The 22,908-nt window shown below is 37.0% G+C and overlaps 1 long non-coding RNA gene and 1 pseudogene across 1 annotated transcript; both read right to left on the bottom strand.

Moving 5' to 3' along the window:
* The window catches only part of LOC114825865 (aquaporin PIP1-3-like), a 37,098-nt pseudogene extending 29,607 nt beyond the window's left edge, over nt 1-7,491 (bottom strand).
* A 5,781-nt stretch (nt 7,492-13,272) lies between these two features.
* Nucleotides 13,273-13,638, bottom strand: LOC139197857 (uncharacterized). Its single transcript, XR_011583230.1, has 2 exons — nt 13,521-13,638; nt 13,273-13,441 (listed from the first exon to the last, which is right to left on the bottom strand). It is a non-coding gene; the product is annotated as an uncharacterized lncRNA (long non-coding RNA).
* Between the last annotated feature and the right edge of the window lie 9,270 nt (nt 13,639-22,908).

Consider the following 22,908-nt stretch of genomic DNA (forward strand, 5'->3'; position numbering starts at 1 on the left):
GAGATCTACTGAAGTTGATTTGGGAGTGATATATTAAGAAAAAAGCTTTACTTGCTAGTTTCCCGGTTAGACCAATTTTAATTGATCATGTATAAGAAGCTCAAATAGAGGATAAGGAATCCCATGAATTAGCCGAGGCAGTGTCACGAAGGAAGAAGAAAGATCTCAGAATTCAGGAATCTAATGGCATGCTTATGCAGGGAAGTCGAATGTACGTGCTGAATATTGCAGAATTAAAGAAAGATATTCTTGATGAAGAGCATATATCGGCCTCTGCGATGCATCCTGGGAGTACCAAGATGTATCACACTATTCGACCTTTCTACTATTAACCTGGCGTGATGATGCGAAATATATAAGCACACAAATTAAACCCTCTTTTTATCAAATGTAGTAAAGTATGTAAGTAGGGATCGTTCTAGGCCTGGGATTAGGAGGGATTGCTAAATCACTTGGAAACTGACTTGAAAACGTAAAAACAAAGTTTAAAACACTAAACTAGACTCAAAGAATGCAAAACTATACTTTGAAATACTAAGATAAACAAAAAGATTCAAAACAGCAAATAAACACTCAAAACTGCCTTAAAAACACTTTCTGGGCAGTTTTGAACACCTAACACAAACTTGGACGAATTTTGATTTTCTAATGGACTAAAACACTTAAAAACATAATCTAAGACAAGTTCTAATTAATATGACTCAAAGAAATAAGATGGGGTTGATTTTGGACGAAAATAATTAAATTAAGACAAGAACAAAGTAAACAGATTCTTAGACAAATTTGGGTGAATCAAAATAGATTGTAAATGAATTTGAATTTAACTTATGGATGGAAGGCTAGCTAGGAGGTTCTTCTCCACACATGTCACACTTGCATACAAAACGATTTCCAGTTGCTTTCGATAAACTATGAATACTCAACGCCCCAAATTAACCATGAATTGCACTAATTAACCCTCAGTTTTTCCACAAGTTATTAGGTTGGATGATTGCATATGACAACCCAAAACATTCCCTACAAGTTCCCTACATGAATTGCATAATAGAGATACAAGCAAGAATCATTAAGTTCTATGAAAAACATAAGCATTGACGAGGCACTCGTTACTATGATTTGCATGAAACTTATGCCAAGAATTTACTTAACGTGATTGTAACTAGCAACCTTCACTACTTGTGAATATAAGTTCATAACGATTAGGTGAAACTCCCTTATATTCTAGCGTCAAATTCATGCATGAAAATTAAGCGTACACTCTCAACCAACATACACAAATCAGTTTTTATACGAACGGATAAGTAAATTGAATTCACAACTTATGAATCACAACTGGATGTAATCAAATCATATTGCAAGCATGAACATAGTTTCGAATCACCCCCTAACTAAGAGGGGTTTAGTTCCTCATACTTACAAAGCAAAGATGCATAAATTTAGACATTAAAAACAAAGATAGAAAACACCTAGAAACGCTCCAACACTCCCAAGGCTTGGGCATAGGCACGGCACAAGATGTTCCTTCTCTTTCCTTCCTTGCAAGCAGCGGCACTAGAGGTTTTGGACGGTTTTGGGTGGTTTTTATGGTGTAGAATGGATGGGGAATGGTATGGAAAGGTTTAGGATTGATGGGTGGTGTGGCTAGGGGTGGTTTTTGGCTGAAATTAGAGAGAATGGTGGTGGGAAGTTTCGGCCAAAGCAAGGAGAAAAATCTGTTATGTTGATGAATATGGGAGGTGGTATTTATAGGCTTGAGAGAGGACCACTCCATTTCCTTTGCATGTGCAGCTTGTGTGGGTGTGTGTTGTCATGTTTCCCCTTTACATTTACACACACATGCTTCATCATTTCAACCACCAAACACACACATTTTCTGCCATGTTTTCCTTTACATTTACACACACATGCTTCATCATTTCAACCACAAAACACACACAATTTCTACCATGTTTCTCCTTTACATTTACACACACACATGCTTCATCATTTCAACCACAAAACAACCCATTTTATGCCCATGTGTGTGTGTTTCCTTTGCCCATGTGTGTGTGTTTCCTTTGCCCATGTTTATGTGTTTTTCCTTTGCATTTGCACACACATGTTCGTCATTATTTCAGCCAACAATCCACCCATTTTCTGCCCATATCAAACTGTCCATGCCTTGCCTTTCTCTTTGTGTATGTGCTGTCCATGTTTCTGAACCTTTCAGTGTTACAATGCCCATAACTTCTTCTTGAAAAATGATATTAACAATCCGTAAATTTCTCCAGAAAGTAGACATCTATAGCTTTCCACGCATATAAGGCACATTTTCTCATTCATTCTGAGCTGTTCGTAACATGCTTTCAAAGTTAGCTAATCTGCACAGGCAGTTTTGACGAATTTGTTACTTAATAATTCACTTGTGCTACTTTTCTTTTCTTTGCTTGATAAATCACACAAAACACAAAAACATAGTAAATAGCTCAAAAATATAAGGAATTAACTAAGAAAAGACAAGTGAATTTTATGTAAAATATATATAAATATGAGCTTATCACGTGAAAAGAGAGATTGTTGAATACGTGAGTAGATGTGCAATTTGCCAGCAAGTCAAAGCTGAGAGGAAGAAGCCTTTTGGATTGATGCAACCACTTCCTATTCCCCAGTGGAAATGGGAAAATATTACTATGGATTTCGTATACAAGCTTTCTCGTACGCCAAATGGTTATGATGGCATCTGGGTAATAGTGGATCGACTTACTAAATCAACACACTTTATACCAGTTCGAGAGAACTATTCTTTAAGCTGATTGGCTAAGTTATTTATATAAGGGATTGTTAAATACCACGGGGTTTCAGTTAATATTATTTCTTATCGAGATCCTAGGTTCACTTCTAAGTTTTTGGTGGCATTTCAAGAAGCTCTTGGTTCGAGATTGCATTATAGTACGGCGTATCATCCATTGACAGACGGGCAATCCGAGAGAACCATCCAGACATTAGAAGGTATGTTAAGATATTCAATGCTACAGTTTGGCGACATTTGGCATAAGCGTTTAGATTTGATGGAGTTTGACTACAATAACAGCTACCATTCTAGTATTGGTATGTCACCTTTCAAGGCACTCTATGGTAAATCATGTCGTATTCCTCTATGTTGGTCAGAAGTTGGTGAGAGGGTGTTAGTGGGCCCAGAGATTGATGATGAGACTACCCAGAATATTCAGGTAATTAAAGCAAACCTGAAAGCGGCCCAGGATCGACAAAAGAGCCTTGCTGATAAACATGCCACTGATGGGGTGTATAAAGTTGGAGATTGAGTATTTTTGAAGCTATCTCCATGGAAAGGCGTTGTACGGTTCGGTAAGAAAGGTAAGTTAAGTCTCCACTACATTGGACCATACCAGATCACCGAGCGAGTCAGTGAAGTCGCTTACAGACTTGAGTTACCTCCAGAATTATCATGGGTGCACGATGTTTTTCATGTTTCTATGCTTCATAATTATGTCTCTGATCCATCACACGTGATACCTCCTCATCCACTAGAAATTATTCCAGACTTGACATATGATGAAGAACCAGTGATGATCTTAGATTGGAAGGATAAGGTTCTTAGAAATAAAACTGTGTGCATGGTGAAAGTTTTGTGGATGAACCATTCAGTAGAGGAGGCTACTTGGGAGATGGAGCATCGTATGCTAGATTTATATCCACGTTTGTTTTATGGATATTGATATGTTGTATGCTAGTGTATAGAAATTTTGGGGACGAAATTTTATTAACGGGGTAAGTTGTGACGATCCGTCCTGAATAATTATATATTTTATCCTCGAATGCATGGAAATGACTATTTCACCCTCGTTGGCCTTGTGACGTCAATGTACGTAGACAATTTTAAATTATTTTTCGCCGATGTAATTAAATTGTGCTCGACATCACGAGAGCATTGACGTGAATTAGGTTCGAATCGGGTTTGTAACGAAAATGTTACAAATAGATAAAGATAAATTGGGTTGTCATCATATGCCACCAATCACCCTAATTCCTACAATCCATAACCCAATCAAAATTGGATTGGTTTTATATTCAATTGGACCCAATTGTTATACCCTAATTTCCATAGCTCAATTAAGGCTTATGATTTTGTTTATTGTTGACCAACATGTGACAAAACACACACACACACGTGCAACCTTCATATTTCCTCTCTCTTCTCGAAATTTCTTTCCCGTCCGTACAACCGTGATCTCCAACTCATAAACACCACCTAAACACCACATATCGAACCTTTAAGGACTTCCATCGTGTTCCTCGTATGCCCACAATCCCATTTATACCATTTGTTTGACATAAGAACCTCGAGAACCCTGGAACTCGTGAGCTCCAGAGAGACACCCTGTTACTCCAACATGGTCGTGGACATTTCACGGGATTTTAAGGCTAAAAAATGGTACTAAGCAATTCTATTAGGATCCCAGGCTAATTTTGGAGTGGTTAGAAAGTCGGAACATTTGGGTTTGTCAAGTTTCAAGTTTGGCTGGTTGTGTCGAGCTACTTTTCGATTATTTTCCGTCTATTTTAGGACCTATAAGAGGTAAGAACATGTCCTTCTCGTTTAGGGCTTCAAATTGATATAAAATTCGTGGAATTTGGTTTAAAAATATGTGAGATATTGAAGTTTTAAAATTTTCTAGAAACCGGCAACAGAATCCGATGATCCACAGGAGAAGAAAAGAGAACATTCCATCAACTTTTACGGAATATACTATCGGTGTCAAGTATATTTAACGGAATATTCTCTAACGGCTTTAAAGTTTCCATCCAACGTGCCAAGCGCGTGCCTGCGCGTGGCCGACGCATGAGGGCGCGTGGGTCATTGCAAAATTATTCTAAAAATATGAGGATGCTAGTGGTGTTGAGTAGGCCACGATGGTATATTCAAACACCCAAATTGAGCAACGTATGAGAAGTTCTTATACAATTTTGATTATGTGCTTAAATTAACGTTAAATCAATGGTTTCACATATAGGTGAGACGTTCCCAAAGGACGAGCGTAGCCAAACAAGACTTGGGGGTTACGACCCTGCTACATACCAGTGAGTGGGTTTTGGTTTTCTATTTATATATAGATATATGTTTTACATTTTCCCAAAAATTGTTTTAAATGGATTTACGATTTTAAATGCCATGTCAATTGTATTACATTTTAGTATGTGTATTACTATAGCTATGCATATTATTGCATGACACTGTGGACGCCTAGATAAGCTTCAAGTGAGTATATATTTCTCTATATATATGTTTTACATTTTCCCAAAAATTGTTTTAAATGGATTTACGATTTTAAATGCCATGTCAATTGCATCACATTTTAGTATGTGTATTACTATAGCTATGCATATTATTGCATGACACTGTGGATGCCCAGGTAAGCTTCATGTGAGTATATATTAATGGTAGTGATTGTAGTGTGTATGGTATTGTTTAGAGGCATTTAGTGCTCATTATCATGCACCCCGGTGTTAGTGCTCTGCTCGAGGCCAAGGCCTAGCCTTCACGTGCACCTCCCGCACCGTACATTCACCTTGGATCCAAGGCAGGTGCCAGCCTATCGTACAGACCACATTAGGTGGTTCCAACTCGTAGGTGGCTTGCAATTCATCGCACAGCCTTCACGTGATCGTAGCACTTGAGCGTATTTATTTACACCCAACCTGTCATACAGACCACATTAGGTGGTTCCGACTCGTGTGCAGGATTTGGTAGATGAGCTATAGGTTCAGCCGTATAGGTCACGTTAGGTGACTCTGGCTGACATATCACTTTATATTAATTTATTTCACCTGGCGTACTTAATTCATTACTGAAATACTTGACATGGCATATACTTGGTTTTCAGCATGATTTCTATATACATATGTATTATTTTCTAGGAAATTATACGGGTTTTATGGTGAGGTTTTATTATTTTTGGAAAGAGAAATGATTCTAAAAAGCTTTGTTTTTGCCCACTCACGTTTTCTGTTTTGCACCCATTCAGGTTCTAGTTAGAAGTTCGTGTTGGTGGCTCACAAGGACTCTACCGCGATTCTGACATACATCCATCAATGTAGGGTTTTCTTCATATCCTATATAATTAGTATTTAGCCTGCTGGACTGTGCTTTGGTACCTACGCTCTGATTATGTGTATCTACACTCTAACACTTCCACTCGTACTTATATACTAGTCTACTGTAAGTTAGTTAGTTTGGTTTTTATTTACCCACGTTATCTTATCACCTTCACTGCCACACAGCGTACATGGCTACATCATCCTCACATGACGGCCAGCATGCCTCGATTTAGGTCGGGGTGTGTCATACCCCATATTTTTTAAGTTATTTGTACGTACCCATTTTCAATTGTGCTAAATGTACCCATGCTAATTATATGTATTTATTTTATGTTTCAAAATATATCAGTAGTTTTTTTTTTTTAAATATGTTAATAATTATGTGGCTACATCATCCTCACATGACGGCCAGCATGCCTCGATTTAGGTCGGGGTGTGTCATATCCCATATTTTTTTAATTTATTTTTACGTACCCATTTTCAATTGTGCTAAATGTACCCATGCTAATTATATGTAATTATTTTATGTTTCAAAATATATCAGTAGTTATTTTTTTTAAATATGTTAATAATTATGTGGGTACATTATTTTCTTGCTATAATTTTGTGAAGGACAATATTTCTATAATATTTATTTTTAAGTATTAATTATATTTTGAAAATATTATTTGAATTTGTTTAAATTTCATAATTTGTGGGACATTAAATACATAATGCATGAGTTAATTCTCTAAACACCACAGTAAAAGGAAGCATGCCAAGCAACAAATATAACCAAAGAACAAAACAAGAGAGAGAGAGAGAGAGAGTATACCAGAGATACCAGCAATGCAGTAAACAAGGGCAAAGATAGTCCCACCAAAGGCCCATGCAATGCCCTGAATACCCAGAGAGAGAGAGAGTATACAAGAGATACCAGCAATGCAGTAAACAAGGGCAAAGATAGTCCCACCAAAGGCCCATGCAATGCCCTGAATGCCCACAGAGGCGCACTTGTTGCGTGCTCTGGAAACCCCCATGAATGTGAGGACAGTTATGTACAGGAAGAAAAGGGTGGCTATGAACTCAGCAACCCCAACCTTCTAGAAAAACCAGGACTTGAGCTCGCCGGGCTCGAACAGTAGGGCCCGCGGTGGCTCCCTGTAGTCCTTGTCTATCTATGCGGAAGTACCTATGGGCTGCCTTTCTGAGAATTTGTTGGCTCTTCTTTTCCTTTAATTTCTCTGGTTTTCTCTCTAGAACTCTCTGGTTTGGGGTTTCTCTCTCTAGAAAGGTTGGAAGGGCTTAGCTTTTGAAGTGAGGTTATGATGGTTGTGTAAGAAATGGAGTGAGATATATAAAGGAAAACTGTTTGTCTTTGTGAACTGTTAAAAGTATTAGGAAAATATATTTTCATTTCACGAATGAATAAGATTACACTTAGGTATATATATAACATGTGTGAGCTATCCCTGGTATATCAACTTTCTAACTAAGAGGAATCTTATCATAACAAACTAACAATTTTCCTTAGTCTCTAAGTATTGTTCCTAGAAGATGAGTTTACATTATTGCCCTTAATAAAAAGTACGTTAGAAATGAAATGATGAAAAGGCATTTTATTCCTTTCTTTTCTTTTCTTTTTCTTTTCTTTTTATTAAAAAAACACTGAATTCCACAACCTTCTCGTTTCATCATCTATTCTTTGTTATTCTTTTTATGATCACTAAGTTTTAGGTCCTTCTTTAAAACTTAACTCTAAGAAAAGTCAATATTGTCAAAATTTTATGTTAATTAAAAAATATGATTCGTTTATTTATTAAATTAGTGTAAAATGACTAAACAATTTTGAAAATAACTATTTTTCTTCTTTTTTTTACAGATGATATAAATTGTCAATCATTATGCAATATTGTAAAATGAAAATGAGTTTCAAACTATAGCCGAGAATGTTCAAATAAAAAGATTGCTAACGTGTGAAATAAATTCATTTCCCTCCTCCAGCTAAAACATTTGCAATTTTTTGTTTTCGAATTGTGTTGCTAATCGATGAATAGAATCAACACCTTCCAGAGCAGAAAACAACATATGACTGAGTCTGACACCCTTTTTGGCATTTTAGTTGGTGAATTTTTTGGAACCATTCCTAAAATGTGTGCGCTTAATTTTTTATCTTAACCTTTCTACCCTTTTCTAGTAAATACAAGTATTTAGTGGTAATGGAATGTTTTCTGTGGTTAATCAATCGGATGAGGATTATCTCTCCTCTTAATTTCTCTCATATTTTTTCTCCTCCTATTTGAACAGTTACAATTAAATCACGTTAATATTTATATTAATTTTTTTTATAGACACAAAAAGGTAAAAAACAAAGTGTGAGAGTAAAAGAGAGAAGGAATGAGAATAAGAGATTGAGATAATCCTACTCTAATCAAGAGATGTTTCTGGAAAGTGAAGAAAAGAGGAGAGCTTTGCTGTCACCAATCCATGTCATGAATGGTGGGTGGGGTGTCTCCTTATCATTCTGCAGACCCGTTTGGAGTCTGGACAATTTTATCTTATCTTCCTCCAACCTTCCTTATTCACTTTTATTTTTTAGAGTATTAACGAAAAGTTCGCGGTACTGTTTACTTTAACGAAAAATCATATTTTTACACTAAAAAGTCAAACTTAGTACTATTTATTTTACATTTTATTTTGTCCTTATCATTAAAACTCAAATTTTTCAAGCCTTTTTCATTAGTTTTCCTTTTATTTTTTCCTTCGCTTTTAATCCACTTATCCAATATGTTAAAGCTAAGTTTCCCTTGTATACAGTCTATTTACAGTCTGTTTCATTTGTTTGTAGGGAAATTTAGGTTTGATTCTCATGTTCTAATATCAAAATTTTGCGTATTCTCGGTTGTACATGTATTTGCATGTCATTATGTAAGTCGATAATACATAATTTCATCATAATATACTATTTTTTCTTTAATAATCTGAACTATTAAGTAATACAGAAATAGACGATCAAAATTGAATTAAGAATATACTATTTTTCTTACCTGTCAATCTAATAATTGTAAAATCTATCTAATAGTACGAACTACTGAGATAAACACGTAGTATAGCACCAAATAAAATAAAATGTGTAGAGTGATAACGACGAGTGTAAAAAGAGGCAATAGAAAGACCCTATTACCAAGGCATTTGTTTATAAGGCCGAAGGTAACTTTGGGCAATGAGACATCCAACGGTATATAATTGTCCCATTAGGTTAATGTAAGTGGAATTATCTCAAGAACAAGGCCCACAGAAGAAAAAAAAAGTTGTGAAATTTCTAATAGGGGAAATGTCATCAAATTTCGTGTCGATATTATTAGGGGTGGAATTTTTTCCCGAAAATCCCGAACCGTCCCGATCCCGTCCCGAAATTTGATCGAAAAAATCCCGAACCGAATTTCCCGAAACCTTCGGTACCCGAAACCGAACCCGTCCCGAAAGTTTCGGGTTAGGATTCAGCCACAGCTTTGAAAGCTTTCGGTAATCCCAAACCGAAACGATTATTATATATATATATATATATATATATATATTTATTTATTTATTTTTAATTTTTAATTAGAAATTACTTGAACCGTTGGATTTGTTAAAATCAAATCCAACCGTCCATTGAGTTAGGTTAGGTCATTTGTTAGGTGGGTGTTCTCTCTCTCTCAGACTCACTATTGCTCTCGCTCACAGTCTCTCGGTCTTTTCGCTCTCGCTCACAGTCCCTCTCTCACAGACTCACAGTTAGTCGGAGCGAACCCTCTCGCTGTCTCCTTCCTCTCCAGACGTAGTGTCCTCTCACGCTCGGTCATGGTCCTCTCCAGACGCTATCGTCTCGCACTTGCTCTCCCGGCTAAAGTCCAGGTTCGTCTTCGTCTTCTTCTTCGTTTGAATCCCACCAGTTTTCTTCTCTCTCTTTCTCACAGTCTCACAGTCTCACTCACAGTCCTACCGCCTGTGCTCCCGTCGCTCCACGCCTCCGTCGAATCCACGCCGACTCACACTCTCACTCAGAGTCCCGCCGCCAATGCTCCCGCCGCTCCACTCCTCCGTCGAATCCACGCCGCTCCTCATCCTCCACAACTCATGCAGACGCAGGACAAGAAGGAACCAATTGAGTCCTAAAATCTAGGTTAGGGTTTTTTATTTTCACTGGGTTTTGTTCTTTAGCATTTTCGGATATCGAATGCCTCTTTAATGGAGTGTGAACATATTCGGAATTAGGGAATGCCTCTTTAATGGAGCAATTTCGGATATCGAATTCTAAACTATTTGCGTATTTTGTTGAGTTATTGCAAATTGGTTCAACTGATGAACCAAAAATTAACTTGATTATATTCAATTAACCTGATTATATTCAATTAACTTGATTATATTCTGAGATAAATATGTGTTTTGACTTTGATATAATATATGTGTTTATGGATCAGTTTATGGAATGTGTGTGATATATTATGGAATGGATCAGTTTATGGATCAATTAACTTGCTTTAATCTTATATGAATATTATATATATGCTGAAGTGTGTTGTGATATATTATTGTGCATTATCAGGATGGACGGGTCTGGTAGTGGTAGTGCTAGTGGTAGCCAATCACAATCTACTAGTACACCTAGGACCCTGGATTCGAAACAACCATTGTTGTCACAAGGGGTGATGGGGGATCAAGTTGTTGCTCACACTTTCAATAAAAAAAGACTTGATATGAAATGTGTGAAGTGGATAATAAAAGTGGAGATGCCTTTTAGGGTGGTTGATCAAGAGGACTTTAAAGATTAGATCCATGACTTGAATCCAAAGTACAAGCTTCCAAATAGGCACAAGGTGGCGGCGGCGGTTTTAGAATTGTATTTTACAGAGAAGGGAAAAATCAAGAGTGGTTGATTCATCAACAAGGGGAAGGGGCCGAAGGGGCAAAAAGGAATGAACTTACTTAAGCTTCATTTTGGTTGCATGCACTTTCTTGCTTATAAACTATGTTTTGCTTTTGGTTTGTAACTTAATCTAAATTCATTCGGAAGTTTGGTTTGTAAAACTTAACTTATTTCATTTTGGTTGCATGCACTTTTAATTAACTAGTTTGGTAGACAATTGTGAACTTAAGCTTAACTTGTTAGTTGTTGCTTCCTTGGTATGAAAATTGAAACAAATGGTAATGTGAAACTGAAATTGTGATATTGTGAAACTGAAACAGGCAAGCTGCCTGCAATTGTTAACCTTTTTTTCTTTTTTTTTTCTGAAAAATGGGTGGGTTTATTTGTTCAAGAGCTTAAAATTGTAAAAAGTTTTAAAAGCCCAACATTTTGGGCTTCAAGGCCCAATCCCGAAGTGACCCGAAAATCCCGAAACACTTTCGGGAATCCCGAATTTCGGGATCCCAATAGTTTCGGTTCGGTTTTGAGATATAAAATCCCATCCCGAAATGTTTTGGTTTGGGATTCGGGTTAGGGGTTTCGGTTCGGGATCCCGACCCGAACCACCCCTAGATATTATATAATATCATGCATAAAACACAATGCGGAGGGTCTTACTTTTAAAAGATTATCCGTAATATTTCTTGAAGTGGAATATTTTGCAACAACATAGAACACAACGGCTAGTAGGCTACATTCATAATTTAATTTTTATGAAATTCAAAGTTCCATTTTTTTTTTTAAAGGACCATCTAATGGCTCCACCATGGCAGTTCTTTTTTAGAGGCCAAAAAGACTCACGGAGGCATTTCAGCCTCCCATGACCTTTTTTTTTTTTTTTTGAGTACCTCGATAATTTTACACTAAGGAGATGAGAGTTCGGCTAAGTCACACAATGAGCAACCTAATTTGACATCGAATTCGCCATCCACGAGATTCGAACCTAAGATCTCTCACTTCCAAGTGAGGAGGAATATCACCAGACCGTAGTGCTGTATAGCCCCCCGACCAATATTTAATAATTTTTGCTTAATGAAATTGACAATTCTATAAAGTTATAACAATTTGGACTACCTGCTCTAAAACTTGAATTCCAATGCCACTCAGTACTACAGTCTGGTGATATTTCTCTTCACTTGAAAGTGAGAGGTCTTAGGTTCAAATCTCGTGAATGGTGAATTCAATACCAAATTAGGTTGCCCATTGTGTAACTTAGTCGAACTTCCCCTCCTCTAATGCAAACATATCAATGTACTAAAAATAAATAATGAAAAAAACTTGAACTCCAAGTCTCCAAGATGATGATTGTATTCTCTTCAGTAATGGGCCTATCATATATTAAGGAGAATTTTATAATGCTGCACCAATAACATATATTTCTGGCGCGTTAAAATACTGGTTATATATAGATATGTAACATATTTTGTTTGCACCTGGAAAGTCTCGTTATATTACAATTGAAATTTAAGTAGTGATTTTTTCGTTCCGTTTTTTTTAAGCATGATTTGAAAAGTCCCTCAATGCTAGAAAAACAAAGAGCGCATGCATTTTACAAAAGTCACTACACTATAGAAACACATCATTTATGTACAAACTATGTTCAAATTACTCAAGGACGAAGTTCGAATAACATCACTTTGCAAATCTTGCACACATTTTTTATTTTTACAAGCTCTTATCAAACGGTTTCATGCCATTACATTATTAGTCAAGACTGTCATAATGACTACAAATTTTTAATTTAAAACGCCTCGATGAAGATAAGTCCGTTTTCATAAAATTTCTTTGCACGCTGATGTGCTTGTATACTCAGCATGTACATACAAATGAACCAAGATGCTTAAATTAAATAAATTTTATTTTATTCCTGTTGGGATTATTTTGTGGAATATTGTGAACTGTTCAATTTAAAATTGGCATGCCTTTATCAATAGATAATCATGACCAAACATTGATTAATTAAAGAAAAAAAATGCTCAGTGTGGTTATATTTAAAACTTTTAGGGCACGTTTGTTTGGCCTCTTTAGATCTCACTGGACAGGACTACCTTAGATAGAAGTCCTAGCTCGTGTTTGGCGCTGCCTTTAATGAGACTAAGTCGGACTCGCACCGACTAATGAGACTAAGTCGGACTCGCACCGACTAAAAGCTTCACTAGCTGTTCTTCGCTAGTACCCCCGAAAACTGACGGATTGTTAATCCCGTCTCTAACGCCCACGTCGTCTGCAAGCATGCATCCCGGTTCTCCTTCTTCCCGCGAACCCAGTTACCAAATCATGCCTTCCGCCCTCTTCTCCAGTCACCAAATCTGAAACGGCTCTGCCGATTCCGTCCCGCAAACCCAACCCCCTCTTTGCTTCAGAGATGAGTTCATTCAATTAAGCTTCCAATAAGCTTAATCCACACCATACACAACACTTCAATTCGAAGATTAAACCTTATAAATCCCAAATATAGAAAATATCAAAATCTGCAATAAACCTAGACATCTATTACCTTGGGTTGCTGTGCACTTCTCCAGAAATTTGTAGGCAAAAAAACGAAAGACCTCCAAAAATCCACAGTGCTCTTCTCCAAAAACCCAGAAATCTATTACCTTGATTTGGGATTTTTGTGAAAAAAGAGAGCTATCTCTGGTTAGAGGAACAAGAAGAAAGACTTGTTGGTCTTTGATCCAAATTAGGTGCAAAATGCACAGCTTCCTCCGTTGAAGAAGAAAACAGGGAGAAAAGGGGGAGAAAAAAGAGGGATGAGAGGGAGACTGTGTCGGTGAAAACAAGGGAGAATGGTGGAAAAATGGTGGATGTTTCCAGAAAAAGGAGGAGAATGCAAAAAGAAAAAAAATAAATTAATAATAAATATAATAAAATATTAATAGATACATAAAATATTAATAGATATAAATATAATATTATAATAGATGTCAATTATATAATATAATATTATAATTTATTAATTAGTCTGCTTCTTAGTCCGACATTGCACCAAACACTTCACTAAATTAGTCCAGCTTAGTCTAGTTTAAGCCAGTCCAGCTTAATCCCTGCAGCTAGTCCAGTCCGAAACAGTCCGGTACAACAAACGCACCCTTAAGTTTTTAGCCTGGAACGTTTGATGATTTCTTTATGTAAGGTGTGCAGCATTAGTGAAACTCCGAGTTGGTTATATTTTTCGATTTACATCCCTAAATCAACCAAGGAAGCCGAGTTGGTTTTAGAATTCTTACGCGAGTGAAAATTAAGTCCTTAAATTATTTATATAAAAAAATTAAAAAAAAGTCCTTATACTCATTAAAAATTGTCAGATTTTCATTCTATTATAAGATTCGAAGTTATTCTATTAAAATTTATGTCAATTTAAGTCACATGACTAGCATGAGGTAGACTTTGAAGGGTAGAATGACAATTTTTATGAGTTTAAGATTTTCTTTTTTGAAAAAGTAGTGTATGCAATGTTAAAGGCTTGTAGGCTAGAAAATGATAAGATTACACTATAAAGTTTCTCACATGTAAATCATGTGACTTAAATTAAAGAAAATATGAATACAGTAGCTTTGAAGCTTATAGTATGAACACAATTGACAATTTGTAATGAGTATTAAGGACTTATTTTTCAGGAAAACAAATGGGAATTGTTATTGGCACTCCAAAAATCTCATTGTACACTCCAAACTTTTTATATTTGGAAAGAAAAATACACTCGTGAGGAGTGTAGAATGAGATTTTTGGAGTGCCAATAACACTTTCCAAAAAAGTAGTTTAAAGGTTTAATTTCCACCCATGTAATAATTCATAGACCAACTTGAAAGATCAATCTATATACAAACACAAAAAGGCCTTATTGTCTAGGCAAATGAAGTAAAACGTTGCAGTGTGCAAGTATAGTATGCAACCCTTAGCTAATTGAAATTTTATATACAACAAGTAGTAGATTGTTCTGAAAAATAAAGTATTCAGTTTCAAGTAGTAAATAAAACCCTAATCAGAGAATTTGAGCATGAACTCATGCATGCCAAACCCCACACCACCAAGGTAGTTGGTTGAGGCCCAACAAGTGATCAGCAATATCAAGCCTAAAAGAATCCGAGAATGGCAGGCCAAATGGGCGTAAATGATTAGCAGTTGTTACAAAGTAGAACTCATATTAAAGGCCACCTCAATCAATGTATGGGTAATACGAGCCGTCGTACGATATCATTCTAACCACTATCGATCGATGGTTGAAGATCACTTTTTATTAGATTTGGATTAGGATTAAATTAGGTCAAATGTTTCATTTTCATCTATTGTAACTAAGAAAAAACACATTTTCTGATCCTAAGAGTGCTTGGATTGAAAAATTGTGAATCGGTAGTGGTTTTCATACTGGTTTGATCAACTTGTAGGGTTTGACTTTAATGCTATGTTAGCACTCAGTGTTACTTTTTTTAGGCTTTTTATCACAAATGATTTTTGAAATTGACCTATCTTATCAAGATAGTCTCTAAAATTAAAAATCGATCAATGTTGTCCTTAAATATGACACCGCAAATCAATGGTATCCACACACTCATTTTTACTTCTTACACGCTCCTTGTTAATTTATATCATTTGATCTTCTTTAATTTAGTCGATCTGACAGCCGCAAATTAAAAGAGTGTATGAAGTAAAAAGGGGTGTGCTATATATTTGATTTCCATAACTGTTAGATCTTCTATTCTAATTTAAGTTATTCATTTTTTCATACCACTCAATACTACGGTGCATTGGAAAAAATTGCAACTTGTAATATCAAGATTTTTTGGGGGTCATAATGTATCAAAATTGGTTCTCTTACCCAATTTAAATTGATTCCCCGATTAATATCCACCCCTACTTAGCAAGAATAAGAGTTTGAATGAGATTTTCTCGTTCAACCAAAATTTAGTCGCAATGAATATAACTAGTAGAAAAAATTCATATGTTTTAAAAGCGCATTATCCATCTTATGAACAATAGTCACGTGATGAATTAGCAAGGAGAATATGTCCTATGCAAGCTCTAACTTAATATTCTGGGTCCATTTGTTTGGCTTCACTAACTTTTCTTGAACTAGATTGGGCTAACCCTTAGTTTAGTCTCGTGTTTGTTTCACGGGGGACTGCGTTGAACTAGACTGGACTAATCTATCACACTATTACTTTGTTTCCTAGTTTCATTTATAAAGAGGAGGGTTGCAGATGGACGTGCGGACATGGCCTCTCCGGTTCACCTCTTGTCCACAAAACTTTGAGATCCCCTATCATGTGCCCCAAAGTCAATAAGGTACCTGCAGAAATGCAACTAGCTTATGTCAATGGATGCTCATGGATTATGGTTTCGCAAGGAACGATCAGCGCAAAACCTAATTCCATTCCAGTGAGCACTAGCAACATAGATGTTAGTGAAGATTAGCCAAGCTTGCATCTTACTAAGTTGACAACTGAACTATATACAACAAAGCCGGTTAGCCATGGCCGTCCATCAAGTTCAAAGCCACATATGTGATAAGAAAACCTATAATTGCAAATCGCCAAGCAACCATTCATAAGTAGGCAATTGTCAGTTATGCTAAACATCATTGAATCCACTAACCTTTATTTTCCACAAGCAAACAGAAAACACCATTCCGATAAAATTCTGAATCTAGCTCAATCTCAATCGGATGCATTTTCTGAATGTCTTGTTTAGTAAAAAAGAAAACAAGTGCAAAGTGCCCCAAATGTTAGCACATTTCTATACCTAAACCTTAAGCGGTCATTGCCCACACAAAGTAACCATCTCAGAGATTCTTATTTGCTAACCAATCGTACTTGCAAAGTCACCCACACAATAATCACATTAATGAACTTTTGACACAATGTGCAACATTATGAACCCTCGTTTGTAGTAAAGGGCGACCCCAAGCTAACAAGGCTCTCTGTGTTGCAAGGGTCGGGAAGAAATGTCTTTCGTATTTACAAAGAGACTTTTCCACAACTCTAACCCGTGACCTTTCGGTTACAAAGGAACACTACTTACTGCAATGAAGGCTGCTCGTTGCAAGGGAATGTGCTCGCCGCAAAGGATGCTTCTCACCGTAAATAGGTCATTCAACTGCACGTACTGTTGTTGTTGTAAAGAAGTTGTTAGATTGCACGCACTATCGTTGCCTGAGAAAATGAGGACACATTGCTACTTGCGAGGATGAGCCATTGTGACAACAAGTTGTGATGCCGCTGTGAGGATGAGGACACACCACCACCTTTGAGGATACATCGTTGCCTGCTGGACAAGGACATGTGGCTGCTTACAAGGATGAGCTGCTGTGACGACAAGTTGTGATGTCGTTGCTGGTTGCCACCGCTGCAAATGCCGCCTCTACAGTCGACCACCTCTAGGACTGCACTGCCTCTGATGCATATTACGCTTGCGTCTGCACTGCCTCTTCGACCGCACCACCTTCGAGACTCTTTGCTCTACATTGCTCTTGCCGTTTGCTTGTCCGTGGAAGACACCGATGCATTGAAGACATTAGGAGGCTTGCTCAAGCGGCACAACTTCAAATATTTAGTCTCGGAGTGATGGCTTGATCTTGCATCTTCCTCTCAAAGGTTGGAACCCTCATTTTCATTTTGATGTGACTGAACTCGACTTTTGTTTTCGAGCTACCTTTACCCTTCCGAAAAAAAAAAGATAAAGTCATAATGTAGTTCAAATATGTTTTGTTTGTGTTTGCTTTTTTTTTTTCTTGTGTCCTAACTTTTGCTTGAGTTGCCCTTTCAGGTTCTTTTTTCTTTTTTGGCACCTAACTTTTGCTTGAGTTGCCTTTTTGTGTTTTAAACTCAACGGACATTTTTTGTCAACTTTTTTTTTTCCATGCGCCGTTTATGCTCTTGCGGGCTAGGAGCATTTTGGTGCCGCATTTTAAGCTCGTGCGGATGAAGAGCGTTTGGTGTGGATTCGGTGCCATTTGCAGTTTCAACTTATGCAAGCAAAGAGCGTTTGTGCCTAGTGCAATTTTAGCTTGTGCAGGCAAGTAGCGTTTGATGCCCTGTTGCAGTTTTAGCTCGTGTAGGCAAGGGACTTTTGATGTTAATTTGTCAAGTGATCTTGGAGAGGCGTTCCTCGCAAACTTTATAGCTATGAGTCTTAATCGATTGATTGAAGAAGTCTTCAGGGAAGAAATCGTGCACCATGTCGAAATTTCATCATCTTCATTTCATGTCGCTTTGGAGGTTGATGAGAGCTTATTTGGCTTGACTTGCACAGTTTTGGAGCATGCCCCCAGCAATCAAGGTGATGATATTGAGTAGAAATGGCCAAAAGTGATGGTGGTATGGTTTGACTTCACCACATCGTTTTGATCTAGCTCAATGATTCCTTCTTGAGCCAGTTTCATGATAAGATCTTTCAACACGAAGCACTTTTCCACCAAATGACTAATGATGCGGTGGTACTTGCAGTATCTTGGGTTGTCAGTGCGATTCATCTCTCCAGGCCGTTTGCACCCTGGGAACTCGATCACCTTCTTTTGGAGCAAATCTTCTAACAGATGAGTGACGTCTAAGTCGGGAGAATGATACTTCTCTCTTCTACTCCTTTCAATGTGCGTCGTCACCTTTCTTGGACTTGACTTGACTCAGCCTTCTTCACACCATTCTTGTCTCGTACCGAGGACTCGAACAAACCAGTACTTATCGCCATAGACTCCGTGATGAGTTTCTTTAAATATGACATCTAGTCACCAACTGTATCATTCCTTTCATCATGGCTAGCGATGCTTAGCTTCATGTCATGAGCTTAAGTGGCTAGTTCTTCAAATGTACGAGGTTTAATCCCTTAAATGATGTATTGGAAACCCTAATGCATTCCTTGTATGTACATCGGTACCAGTGCTATTGCATGTCTCGATGAAGTGAGCAATGTGTTGTTTAGGGTTGCCTTTTCCATCGAACTGCAAGAATTTGTTCAAAGATTATCAAGTTTCTTCATGTACAGCTTGGAGTACATGAGTGAATTTTTGGAAGAACCTCTATATTGTGCTTTAATAGTGTTGGTGATCATGTCTTGGAGTTGTTGGATTGACAAAGACGCCACTGAAACGAAGTCAGGCTTTGACTACTTCTTTTTGTCGAATGTGAATTCTTGACGCGCCTCTTGCTCCATATGAGGCACACATTTGCTTGACTCTCCGCCATGCCTTTCTTCTAGCTTGCTTATAAGCGACGTTACTTGCATGTCTTTGTCAGCATCTTGATTGCTTGAGCCATATAAGCCAGTTGTTCATCAGCATAAGTAACTCTCACCATCATCACCTACATGGAACCTATGCATGGGTGCACTTTTAAGCTGACACTGGAGATATGTAATGGTGACCTCTCAGTTGAATTCTTGGATTTTGGCGAGCCCATTTCATTGCTTCGAGAAACAAGCTTCTTTGCCCCATGTGAAGTAGTAGAGATGATCGGCTTGTGCGTTTGACTTACTTCATGTGATTTAGATGGATACGCCATGGCAACAGTAGCCTTTGACTTACTTCGATTGATGAAGTTGATGGCTGGTTGATTCTCACGACAACCTTCATATGATTTTGGTGGAAACGTTACCGGAGTAGTGTGTCGGGTTGCATTCATCTTGCCTCGCGAGATGATGCAAGCCAAGTCGCGCTTCGTTGCGAAAGATGTCATGTTCTTTTCTGCATGCACGGTGCAACTTGAGGCTTCATTGAGGCCATCGCTTCGATTGGAGATGAGTAGCAACATGACGAAGAAGTATCCGGGCGATGGTTGCTAGTCAGCAATCTGTGACATAACCCCGTGCTTGAGTTTGTGTCTGAATTCTTTGAAGCCGAAGAACGCCACTCATCATTTCGGGAAGTGCGTGTTGCAAAAGCAAGCTTTGGTGCCCTGAGATAAGCTAGGTTGATGACGAGCTCATGTCTTTGACACTCATCTTGCTCCCTTAGCAGCACTAATTTTGAAGTGGCATGAAGCATGGTCACCGTCTTTGCCTTACTTTGTGTCGTGACGCCAATGGATTCTTCACTTGTAACGGAAGTGCTGATGCTCCTTCCCTTGGTTGTGAAAGCAGCTTGTTCCTTCTTTCAAGTCATTGGTTTTGACGATGTGTGAAGTTTGAACGGAGAAAAATATGAAAGGTAGAGATTGTCCCACTGGGCGTGCAAAATTTTTAAACACGAAAATCCTACAAAAAATGACAAAAGAACACGTGTACAAAGAATATTTGTATTAATGTAATTTAGGGTTACAATCTCTTTATAGCTTGATCCTTTGATTCAATCTCTGAAATGTAAGGTATAGTGTTGTTGATCCAAGGGTCGTGATGACTTGATCCTGGATGAACGGATGCCTCAAGGTTTTGGCTCATGGCAATGGAGGAATCGGCACGTGTAGGGGTGTTTGGTGATTCTTCAAGGGTTTGACGAAGAACATGGAGGGTTTTCCAAGTCTTCTTGAGTGTTTGAGTGTTTGAGTGTTTGGGGGGTTTGAGTGAGAGCTTTAGAGTTTCAAAGCTTCAGCGTCTGGGCGTGAATGATTTTCTGGACCTCTTTCTTTGTCTTGGAGCCTCCTATTTATAGACTCTCCAAGCCTTGACTACATATAGATTTGGTCTTGATTGTGGGCTTGATTAATTAACGAAAGAACAAGGACTCGATTTGTGGGCCAATTCGTGATTTGACTCCATCAATTAACATTTGATTTAATTAAATTAAAATCAAATAATTCATTTCCTGCCAAGTGTTAACACATGTCCTTCTTGATGACTCGTCCGATTTTGATGAGTCACATCCATGTGTACAATTTGTGAGACACATGGCACATGCCACGTATGCCCTGGCATGTCAAAATTTTATTGTGTTGGTGAACATTTATTTCACCGAAATTTCAATGTCTACAGAGAGATCCATAATTTGAATGTGTTTTAGATTACATAACTACAAGGGAATGCTTCCATAAAAGTAATTAGAACGGAGGATAAGGATAGCCAAATTTGGAAGTCCAACTCCTAACCATTCAAGTATCCTTCCTAATAAGTTATTTTCTCCAACATCAAATACACTTGGATTTCTGCAATTCTTCAAGGATGAAGGCAATTGTCCCACAAATACCTTCTTTGTTTAGCTTCAGTGTTTGAATTGAAATAAAAGAGCCCATTATGGTAGGAATTTTTCCAAAAAGAGCATGTCACTCAAATCTAGAATGGCTAGATTTGCAAAATGTGTCCAACAATCTAGAAGTTGTTCATAAAAACTGTTGCTTGAGAGATCAAGAAAGGCTATATTACTAACATTGTTTGGACACAAAAAAAAAAGAAGGAAAAACAACGAAATTAACCCTGAAAGCTTATTGTTGGAGAGATCCAGAATTACCGATTTGGAAAGGAATGAAGGGATTGGTTCTTCCAATTGGTTCCAACTAGACTTGGCATTCGTGTCATGTTTCCTGTGTTCGTGTCGTTTTCGTGTCATACCTGATATCTTAACAGGTCGTATCGTGTAACACCCATTAAAATAAATAGGTAAAATGACCCAATCCGAAATCGACCCGATAATATTAACATGTAATATGACCCAACCCGTTACCCGTTAAGGAAGATATATTTTAAACCAATAAATAATCAAATGAAAATCATAATACTAAATAAGTATATACATACCTTATTATCATATTCAAAACATAAAAATGCATTTGTCTTTCAAGTATTACATATTTACATACCCAAAATAAGACCATAAAAAAAACATTAGAACATTACAAAATATCAAATGTTCAAAAGATTTGCAAAATTAAGGGAGTTATGTTTCAAGGTTTGGAACCTTGCACATTTTCTTACAAACAAACTCTTCAATTTTCTTCAATCACCATGGGAAACGGTATTGGAACTTTGGCTTGATATATTGTCTTCAAGAGTTATATTGATGATATTTTCAGTGAGGCTTTCCACATTAGCACTCTCTTCTCATTTATCCTATGGCTATTGTTTAAGTAAAGTCTTTAATAGTTTTTTAATTAATGTAGAAGTGTGAAAAATATAGAAAAATATATATAAACGCTCATAATGAAAAGTTTTACAACTTTTGTAAAGGGCTTAACTTTGAAATGTGCCACTATAATCATATCAATCATAGATTAAAATTTAATTGTCGATTGTTGTTTACATTTATACTTCATTTTTCTCACCAAATTTTGTTTTTTTAGATTTTCTTTTTTGAAAACATGATCTATTAGAGGATACAGGAAGATGAGCAGTTCGGATCGTTGATATTATGTTCAGAGTTTTACCGTTAGTGAAAATATTGCTTGATGTTTATAAAGTCTCTACAAACTATATAACATCAACTCATATTTCAATTAACCGTAAATATCGGGACGTGATATCAAATATCTGAACCGTTCATCCTACATCCCCTAGAAGATCATGTTTTCAAAAAAAAAGAAAATTTTAAAAATGAAATTCAATATAAAGAATAAAGCATAAACGACAATCGACAGTTAAATACAAATTGAAGGTTTATGGATTATAGTGTCGGATTTCGAAGTTGACCCCTTCACGAAAGTTGTAAAGCTTGTCACTACGAGTGATAGTGTGTGTATATATATATTTTACATTTCTTACACTTCTACAATAATTATTATTAATTTTATTACTTTTACACTCAAATAAAAAACACTATTCATGACGGTTTGGAGGGTTTTAAAAATCTAAACGATAATATAAGTGTAACCATTGGTCCATTGTCTACTCGTGGAGTGACGAATCACGAGTGTTTATATATTCTTTCACATTTTTCATACTTGTAGGGATGTCTTATTGCCTATACTAATACTATACAGGTTGATTTTAATTTTGGACAACAACATATTAATTAAAATTTATCCTATTAA

The sequence above is a fragment of the Malus domestica genome, chromosome 07 (genome assembly GCF_042453785.1).
Source record: "Malus domestica chromosome 07, GDT2T_hap1".
In the NCBI taxonomy this organism is placed as follows: Eukaryota; Viridiplantae; Streptophyta; class Magnoliopsida; order Rosales; family Rosaceae; genus Malus; species Malus domestica.